The sequence below is a fragment of the Biomphalaria glabrata genome, chromosome 14 (genome assembly GCF_947242115.1).
Source record: "Biomphalaria glabrata chromosome 14, xgBioGlab47.1, whole genome shotgun sequence".
Lineage (NCBI taxonomy): Eukaryota > Metazoa > Mollusca > Gastropoda > Planorbidae > Biomphalaria > Biomphalaria glabrata.
The window spans coordinates 32,935,033-32,945,740 of record NC_074724.1 but is presented as its reverse complement, the minus strand read 5'-3'; the positions used below and the strand labels follow the sequence as shown (position 1 = coordinate 32,945,740).

Genomic DNA, 10,708 nt, shown 5'->3' with positions numbered 1-10,708 from the left:
AGTTTTAAGTATCTAAAATTGATTGTTCCGGATTTTTTTGTGCAAAACTAATCAACGCCAACAAATGTTTGTTTGCTCTTCTAACTTATATTACATTCAATTTCCATGCTTAAACGTTGCAAAAACACATTATCAATAATATGTTGTTCCGTTTTTTATGTAAATAGCATATTAATGCTAAATCATAATCTCTATACTGACTTATATTTCATTAAGTGTAAAAATGTTCCGGATATTGTTTTATAAAACATGAATTATGCCTAATGATTGTTTGAAATCGCATAAGGCTTTTAAAAAAAGTAATTTACTAGAATTGATTACTGAAAATTACTTTTTAGACATTTAATTTTCTTGTAAAACATAACATAGAAGTTTTGTAATCGATAAAGAAAGTTCCGGATTTTGTTTCTTACAAATCGTCGCCAGAAATTTCCGAATTTATTTAAAAATCTACTAACGCCAAATAATTGTTTGAACTCCCTCTTCTAATTAATAAACAAATAATCTTCTCATTTACGAAATAATGTTTTTACGGATTTTTATGAAAAATATTTTAACTCACTACTCTCTTACAGTACATTTAACTTTCTACCTAAAACATTAAAAAATCTAATTATCGTTAATATTATGTTCCGATTTTTAAGGAAAACAGAATCCAAACACCAAAGTAAGGTATGAAAATCTCTCCACGTGGCTGTAGTACATCTAATTTTTATGCGAGACCATCCAAAAAATGTAATTAACGGTATTACATTTATCTGAAATTCTCTTTTTCTTTTACTATTTATACAAACATCCGGAACAATCTATTATATAAACTTTTCAATTGTGTTCATACCTAAAAATTATTGCGATGTTTTGAAACGTAAAATAAAGGTTAATCAATTTTTAATAACTTTTAGTTGTTTTTTTTATATCAAGATAACGGACAGAACGACTGACAGACAAAACGCAAAAACAATGTGGCTTTGATCCTTTTTATTAAATAATATCTATTAGAACTCAGTGCACCAATGTCTATGAACCCTCGTTAAATATCTCGTGTAAATAAAGACATTTTTTTTTATGGTACCGGTACTAGCCTATTGTGAGGTAATGGAATTTTTTTTCTTTGACGTCATATGAATGGACTCTTTAAATGTAATGTTAAAAGAACGCACTCGGTGCACAAATGTCTATTAATTCTCGAAAAAATTGCTTGTATTAATGAAAACATATTTTAGTCTAACTAAGCCGTGTGACGTAGTGTTTTTTTTTTCCTTTGACGTCACATGGAATGAATTCTTTAAATGAAATGCTAAAAGAACGCACTCGGTGCACCAATGTCTATGAACACTCGAGAAATGGCTCGTGTTGATAAAGGTGATTTTTAGTCTAGCTAGGTCTTGTGACGTAGTGTTTTTTTTTTCCTTTGACGTCATATGGAATGAATTCTTTAAATGAAATGCTAAAAGAACGCACTCGGTGCACCAATGTCTATGAACACTCGATAAAAGGCTCGTAATGATGAAGGCGATTTTTATTCTAGCTAGGCCGTGTGACGTAGTGTTTTTTTTTCCTTTGACGTCATATGGAATGAATTCTTTAAATGAAATGCTTAAAGAACGCACTCGGTGCACCAAAGTCTATGAACACTCGATAAATGGCTCTTATAGATGAAGGCGATTTTTAGTCTAGCTAGGCCGTGTGACGTAGTGTTTTTTTTTTCCTTTGACGTCATATGGAATGAATTCTTTAAATGAAATGCTTAAAGAACGCACTCGGTGCACCAAAGTCTATGAACACTCGATAAATGGCTCTTATAGATGAAGGCGATTTTTAGTCTAGCTAGGCCGTGTGACGTAGTGTTTTTTTTTCCCTCTGACGTTATATGGAATTAATTCTTCAAATGAAATGAAAAAAGAACTCGGTATAGTAATGTTTATTAAGCCTCGTTATGTGACTCGCGTTTAAAAAAGGAATGATATCTTGATTTAGATCTAATCTAGATTTTTTAAACTAGATCTAGATTTTTATTACAGTATATCTAGATCTGGATTTATATTCTAATTAAAATTATTTTAGAGTCTAGATCTAGAATTTCTAGATCTAGTTTAGACTAAAATAGACTAGATTAAGATGTAGAATTTCAATTTCTAAACTTAAAGTGTAAAAACAAAGTGTAGATTTTCATTTCCAAACGTTTTGATCAATATTGTAATGTTTTAATATACTAAAACTAATCTACTATTTTTTTATTAAATTTAAATTTAAATTTACGGCAAATGAATCTTTGAAACATTATTACTTTTGACCATCGGATGGCTGCCTGGTCGTGCGGTTTGCGCGCTGGACTGTCGTTCAGATTTATGGATGGCCCAGGGTTCAAACCCTGCCCGCTCCCATCCCCCGTCGTCCTGCGGGAGGTTTGGACTAGGAAGTAATTATCTTCAACTCTGAAGGAACATCCGAAACGTGTAAAACATTTTACATCAAAATTAAATCACCTCTTGAATATTATTTGCGAATATGCAGATCCGACAGGGATCCGACTTCGACGGGGGCCGCCTCTGAGTTTGTGTAACACAAACTCTCTTTGTAATCTTGTTTTATATCTAAAAATGGCGTACTTACCAAACTTATACAAAATAAAACAATAATAATATTATTATAGCTTTTACATAGCGCTTCTTTAATGCTTATGGCATGCTCAGAGCGCTATCGTCCAATCCCATTTGTGGGCCAGTTGGGGGGGGGGGTATCTGGGAGAAGGTTTTCCATGCTGCCTTTAGGCTCGAGTCGGGTGTCGAACCACGAGCCCCCCTCATAGGCATCCAAGCCAAGCTCAAGCGTACTTAACCTCTGGACGACGCTTCCAATGTTGTTTGTTGTGACATATGGTTTAGCTATGTCGAATTTCTCAAGTGATTTCTAGTTCTCCTTTCATACCTTGCGATCTATAGGGCAGATAATGCAAAGATCATCTGTCTCTGTGGCCTTTACTTTCCCAATTAATGTTAGGTACTCAGAGGCGCCCAAAGATCCTGGAATTTAAAATCCCAGTCTTCACCAGGCTCCTTACCCAGGACTCGGTTCGGAAGCCAAGCGCCTTACCGCTCAGCTGCCGCTCTGAAGCGATTTTTTCAAAGATTAAATCAACTCACTTTGCATGCTTTAAGCTTGAATAAAAAAGTAAAGTTTGCCCTTTCAGATCTTGAGATCTATGGGGCAGATGATGTTAAAGGGAAACTCCGATGGTTTTTCAAATTTGAGTTATTGACGTATTTGAATTCTGCGTAAAAAGTTGTAATACTAAACATTTTACCATTTTTTATTTAAATGCTTAGAAACATTTATATTTAATAAATTAGACAGTAAATTATTGACATCTCCCCCCCCCCAAAAAAAAAAAAAACGGGGTGCTTTGTGATTTTGTTTTTAGGTTAGGCTTAGAAACATTTATATTTAATAAATTAGACAGTAAATTATTGACATCTCCCCCACCAAAAAAAAAAAACGGGGTGCTTTGTGATTTTGTTTTTAGGTTAGGCATACGTCACTTCCATCAACAATACTGAAAAGGAAACTAGATTTAACCAATCGTATCGCTTCATTCTTACAGGCTCTTGGGCTTAGTGACGGCCTATTCCAGAGCTATGGTACAGTTATATACACATGTATAGGTAGATCTAAAAGCATTAGGATAACCAACTCGAGAAAAAAAGTAACATTTTCATCTAAGCCTCTCCTTTTCCCAAGAAGTAAATAGATCGTGTGTCTGACTGATTCGAACAAACTGGTCAGTGTAAGGCTAGTCGAGAGTCAATAGATTAAATTAGTAGGCTAGTGTGACGTCAAATACAAACCCGGTGAATGTCTGACTGTTTTGGATGCGCAGGAAAATTACGTCAGAAAAACATCAAAGTTATTAATGCAAATAAAAAAATATAAAAAAATAAAAACACATATTATATCAAAAATTGTCAAAATTATCGGAGTTTCCCCTTTAAGGTCATCTGTTACTATGGCCATCGGTTAACAAGCAGGGTGTCATGTGGCCAGCACAACGAGCAACCCCCTTTTCTTTCCCCAACTAAAGTCAGGTACCCATTAGAGTTGGGTGGACTCAGGGGCGCCCTGAAAATGCCGAAATTCAAAATCCCAGTCTCCACCGAGATTCGAACCCAGGACCCCAGGTTCAGAAGCCGAGCGCTTAACCACTCAGCCAACGCGCCCCCTTGAAAGTTCTGAGAATTTTTTTTTTTTCCAATCAAACAAATTTATTATTGTTAGTTTAGATCTGTTAAAAAATTGATTATATGATTGATTCAAAATAATCGATACTGATTCCCTTAATATAAGCTTTAATTTTTTTTTAAATGTATGTTCTATATTTTAATAGTATTAAGCTGCGCCCTCACTTAACTGTCAGCAGATGGCGTCTGAAAGAGACAGTTGGAGACAGTTGGGGAGCTCTCAATAAGGCTTCAGGACACAAATTTGAGACCCAAAGGAAAGACATTATTGAAGACAGGCGCAGAAGACGGAAAGAAAAAAAACGGTGGACAACGGCTTTGTCTGCACGAGCTACAGAAGAATATGTAGGTCGCAGTAGGGGCGTGAAACACTGCACTCATCTATAATCTTGGGAATCGAAGACAATGCCATCATTAGTACTAAGCTGTGTTTTAATATTTGTAAATCATGGTTCAGTTATTTATGTATGATTACTAGCTTACATTAGAGTCTTCTGTCCCGAATTGTTTCTAAATTTAGTGTAACTCTTGGAGAAGTTAAATATTCATATAATATAAACTCTCGAGGCTCTATTTCATGCCTGTTCTATTTTCATTTTGTTTTCTTGAGAATCTAAATTTGCCGCCCCCCCCCCACCTCTCTTCTGTTGACTGCTTTCCATTGATTTATCTAGACATGGGGTGTGCATGAAATATGATCTATATAACAAAACACATGACGTTATGGATTGTATCAGCGCAGTATTGATACTTCACAAAGGCACAAAAATCAATAACAATCGTATAGTAGAGGACAATAGAGAAAAAAATAATAATCGTTGAGATCAAGAGGGCATCGGAGGACGCATTAAATTTAGCGTTTTGTCAGCGGCGTGATTTGTGTAAGTGTGTCTGTACGTGCATGCGCTAAATGTGTGTGTGTGTGTGTTTGTGTGCTTAACATTCTGAGGTGTTTGTGTGCGAGTTGATGTTTGACTGTGTTGCCGTCCGTTAAAGGTCTTAACTAGGTCAGGAGTTTTACGAGGACATCGGAAGTTTGGTAGTTTCACTTGCAGGACTACACATCTGGACCTGAACTCAACTGGATCTACACCTGGAAATTACAGGTAACACACGTGTTACTCTATTACCATGCACACTGCATGTGCCAATTAGCATTAGGTTTTTATTTTCAATTGCCTATCTATCAATGGCAGGCTTTTGGAGCCCTCAAAATCAGGGTTGAGCAATGTGTGGTTAGCGTGTCATGTGTGGCACGCCTGAGCATTTCATATTCATTTCACTGCCATACCTTTTTTTTTTCGACAACAAAAACCTTCACTTAATTTATATTTCTTTTAATTTATGTTTCTTTTAATTTATACTTCTTTTAATTTATGTTTCTTTTAATTTATACTTCTTTTAATTTATGTTTCTTTTAATTTATACTTCTTTTAATTTATACTTCTTTTAATTTATACTTCTTTTAATTTATATTTCTTTTAATTTATACTTCTTTTAATTTATACTTATTTTAATTTATATTTCTTTTTTTTTATACTTCTTTTAATTTATACTTCTTTTAATTTATATTTCTTTTAATTTATATTTCTTTTAATTTATACTTCTTTTAATTTATACTTCTTTTAATTTATACTTCTTTTAATTTATATTTCTTTTAATTTATACTTCTTTTAATTTATAATTCTTTTAATTTATATTTCTTTTAATTTATACTTCTTTTAATTTATACTTATTTTAATTTATATTTCTTTTTTTTTTATACTTCTTTTAATTTATACTTCTTTTAATTTATATTTCTTTTAATTTATATTTCTTTTAATTTATACTTCTTTTAATTTATACTTCTTTTAATTTATACTTCTTTTAATTTATACTTCTTTTAATTTATATTTCTTTTAATTTATACTTCTTTTAATTTATACTTCTTTTAATTTATACTTCTTTTAATTTATACTTCTTTTAATTTATATTTCTTTTAATTTATATTTCTTTTAATTTATGTTTCTTTTAATTTATACTTCTTTTAATTTATGTTTCTTTTAATTTATACTTCTTTTAATTTATACTTCTTTTAATTTATATTTCTTTTAATTTATGTTTCTTTTAATTTATACTTCTTTTAATTTATGTTTCTTTTAATTTATACTTCTTTTAATTTATACTTCTTTTAATTTATATTTCTTTTAATTTATGTTTCTTTTAATTTATACTTCTTTTAATTTATGTTTCTTTTAATTTATACTTCTTTTAATTTATACTTCTTTTAATTTATATTTCTTTTAATTTATACTTCTTTTAATTTATACTTATTTTAATTTATATTTCTTTTTTTTATACTTCTTTTAATTTATACTTCTTTTAATTTATATTTCTTTTAATTTATATTTCTTTTAATTTATACTTCTTTTAATTTATACTTCTTTTAATTTATATTTCTTTTAATTTATACTTCTTTTAATTTATACTTCTTTTAATTTATACTTCTTTTAATTTATACTTCTTTTAATTTATATTTCTTTTAATTTATACTTCTTTTAATTTATACTTCTTTTAATTTATACTTCTTTTAATTTATACTTCTTTTAATTTATACTTCTTTTAATTTATACTTCTTTTAATTTATATTTCTTTTAATTTATACTTCTTTTAATTTATACTTCTTTTAATTTATACTTCTTTTAATTTATACTTCTTTTAATTTATATTTCTTTTAATTTATACTTCTTTTAATTTATACTTCTTTTAATTTATATTTCTTTTTTTTTATTCTTTTAATTTATGTTTCTTTTTTTTTAATATTTCTTTTACTTTATGTTTCTTTTAATTTATACTTCTTTTAATTTATGTTTCTTTTAATTTATACTTCTTTTAATTTATGTTTCTTTTAATTTATACTTCTTTTAATTTATACTTCTTTTAATTTATACTTCTTTTAATTTATATTTCTTTTAATTTATGTTTCTTTTAATTTATACTTCTTTTAATTTATATTTCTTTTAATTTATATTTCTTTTAATTTATACTTCTTTTAATTTATACTTCTTTTAATTTATACTTCTTTTAATTTATACTTCTTTTAATTTATACTTCTTTTAATTTATACTTCTTTTAATTTATACTTCTTTTAATTTATACTTCTTTTAATTTATACTTCTTTTAATTTATACTTCTTTTAATTTATACTTCTTTTAATTTATATTTCTTTTAATTTATACTTCTTTTAATTTATACTTCTTTTAATTTATACTTCTTTTAATTTATACTTCTTTTAATTTATACTTCTTTTAATTTATACTTCTTTTAATTTATACTTCTTTTAATTTATACTTCTTTTAATTTATACTTCTTTTAATTTATACTTCTTTTAATTTATACTTCTTTTAATTTATACTTCTTTTAATTTATATTTCTTTTAATTTATACTTCTTTTAATTTATACTTCTTTTAATTTATACTTCTTTTAATTTATACTTCTTTTAATTTATATTTCTTTTAATTTATACTTCTTTTAATTTATACTTCTTTTAATTTATACTTCTTTTAATTTATACTTCTTTTAATTTATACTTCTTTTAATTTATACTTCTTTTAATTTATACTTCTTTTAATTTATACTTCTTTTAATTTATACTTCTTTTAATTTATATTTCTTTTAATTTATACTTCTTTTAATTTATACTTCTTTTAATTTATATTTCTTTTAATTTATACTTCTTTTAATTTATACTTCTTTTAATTTATATTTCTTTTTTTTTATACTTCTTTTAATTTATGTTTCTTTTTTTTAAATATTTCTTTTACTTTATGTCTACACATGTAACATTTGTATTCGTCTCCAGTTCCCTCTACATATTTTTTTAAATAATTTACATAGAAATAAATTGTTTATGAACTAAGATTATTAAAATAAAATATCAAAAACACCAAAAAAAAAATAAAAAAAGCTAAGAAAAACATAAGGGAATAATTTACTCTCGACAATGATTAATAACTATAATGATATTGCAATGATGAATGGTAGATGATTTATATACAATAACTGTGTAGGCTACTCAAAGTGAAAAGAACTGCTGTTGTAAATGGACCTCATTCACCAATCGTAAAGAAACAACTTTTAGTCAAAATGTGACAGGTGGGGTAATGTGACGTGTGTTTGGCACGTTTTATGTCTAGGGGATGATTATTTTTAATGCTATCACACCCCCACTTATCAGCATATGAATCAGGAGCAGACACGCAACGAGACAAAGCAATGAAAGATAGATACCAAAGTTAAAATAAAGGATATTTATTTACATAAATATACATATAATAATAAAAGGGGGAGGGTTTGCATCTATCTCTAGTATATTCTATGTTTAATCATCACTCTTGCACCTAATAAGAGAGTATGTCACTTTGTCCTCTGACTTAGCTGGTATTCCTGTTGATGTCGCAGCTGGCTGTGTCCTGGCTTGAGGTTCTGCAGCTGGAGGTGGCGCTCTAGCGGATAGAGGGACGCCGGTGATATAGTTCTTGTGGAGTCTCAATCCCAAGTTCTAGTATCGGTAGTGGGCACCGTAGGGCGGGTGGCCGGCTACCGTGGGCACAAGGTTACTGCGGGCAGAGCTGATCTGCCGTGGGCAGCGTAGTTGACAGGATATGTCCAGTGAGTTGCAGAGGGTTGGCGTAGCTATGACGTCTCACACAGATCTGGTCTATAGGGACGTCGCACCTAATAGCTTGACCGGTGGGCTGTCGAATAGGCGGGCAATGCCGATAGCGCCAAGTAGTAGAGTTGAGTAGATCTCAGTAGGCAAATGCAGCGCTGAATAGCACTAAGCACAATTGCAGGTAAATGGATCGTTGATCCAGTAACTAGGCAATAGGTGATTCTTGATAGCAACTAGGCAAGTGCAGCGCTGATTAGCACTAAGCACATAGATAGGCCAGTAGGCAAATAGGCAGGTAAGTAATCCGATAAATAGGCAGGTCTCAGTAGGACAGTGCAGTGCTGGATAGCACTCAGCACATAAATAGGCAGACACCTGAGGGAGGCTGCGGATAAATAAAGACAAGTTAGGACATGTCTCTCATACATCTTATCGATGCCCTCGACTGAGGTGCATTCGTCAGATTGGTAAAATTGCTTTAGAGCATAAAGGGGAGATGATGACAAATGGGATATGGAAAAATAGATGGCTGATAGTAGCAATATGAAAATGTACATAAGAGGGAAAGTAATAATATAAAAATGTACATAGAAGGGGAAATAATAGTCTCAAATAAACAACACAGGTGGATAGAGAAAGAAAAGGGGGGGGGGGGGTGAGTTGGGCGGTGGTCAGCGATCGAGACGCTTTGTTTGCATATGACCGTGGGTCGAGAACAATGGAGCGTGCTTGAATGTCCCTTCAAGCGGCGCAACTCTCCTTAGAGTAAAATGAGTAAAGGGGAGATAATTCATATATCTTCTCCAAACGCAGTATCAGTGCGCTAGTAAAATTATCAAGGCGGCCAACCGAGATAAAGGAGATAAAATAAGGTGTACAAATATATACATGGTTGCATCAACGATCAATTGAGCAACGTAGCATTAATAGATTAATGCAATACATAAATAAATACATAGGACATGTTTATGTTTTCTACTTACGCCAGTGAGAAATACACAATGCACTAATTAAATATAAATGAACTAAGCAAAATACACATGATAAAATCCAATGGAAATGTACACAGAGTAATTAAGATGGAACTTGTGATTAAGTTCGGCTTACCACCAGGTATTCCTCTAGGAGGGAGAAAGAATAAGTGATATAGTCCAGACTCGATAGCTCAGCTCGAATGAGAAAGAGAGGGTGATTTGAGTTGGTTTACTTTATATATATGCCTGAAAAGTGTGGGCGGACACCGGAAATGTCCTAGGCTTAGCATTATCTTACACGTGGGTGAAGTAGACTTGAGCCGCACCTTGGAGTATCACGCGGTGTGTTGACCCGTGTAATCTCTTAGATCAAAGAGAGACGTGGGGGGGGGGGGAAGAGTGACCTACCTTCCACCCAAGAAGGGGGGGGGGGAGTCAATTGCGGCGTCAGACATCCTGCCGATGAGATCAAAGAGTCTGAGCGTATCTTTGCCCCGGTCAAGGGAAGATAAATGAAAGGACTGGCCTAATTTTCTCCAAGGTGGTGGACTAAGTCTAGCCTGGTAGAGAGGAAAGGTGTGGCGGGTGAATAATTTAGGGGTAGGATGGAGAAATAATTAAAATAAAATAGATAAATAATGACAATAATAATTAATGCTGTGATAAATTTGAGTGACTCTGACAGCGAGTTTTTGACTTGTCACAGTCACGTGATCTTATTGATAAAAGAACGAAAAAAAACAGTCACGTGACAACCATCATGAATTAAACATTAGATCGTAAATTATATAGAAGAGATAGAGCACCACGAGGCCAAATATTGTTTGTTTACGGTTGGTGAATG

The 10,708-nt window shown here is 31.2% G+C and overlaps 1 protein-coding gene across 2 annotated transcripts in view; it reads left to right on the top strand.

Moving 5' to 3' along the window:
* The first annotated feature begins 5,197 nt into the window (after positions 1 to 5,197).
* LOC106057701 (23 kDa integral membrane protein-like) overlaps positions 5,198 to 10,708 on the top strand; it is a 102,808-nt gene continuing 97,297 nt past the window's right edge. The window contains exon 1 of one of the 2 annotated variants that reach the window (XM_056009625.1): positions 5,198 to 5,341. The gene's annotated coding sequence lies outside the window, so the exon portion shown is untranslated. The remainder of the gene's footprint in view (positions 5,342 to 10,708) is intronic. The other variant, XM_056009627.1, reaches the window with a different exon arrangement.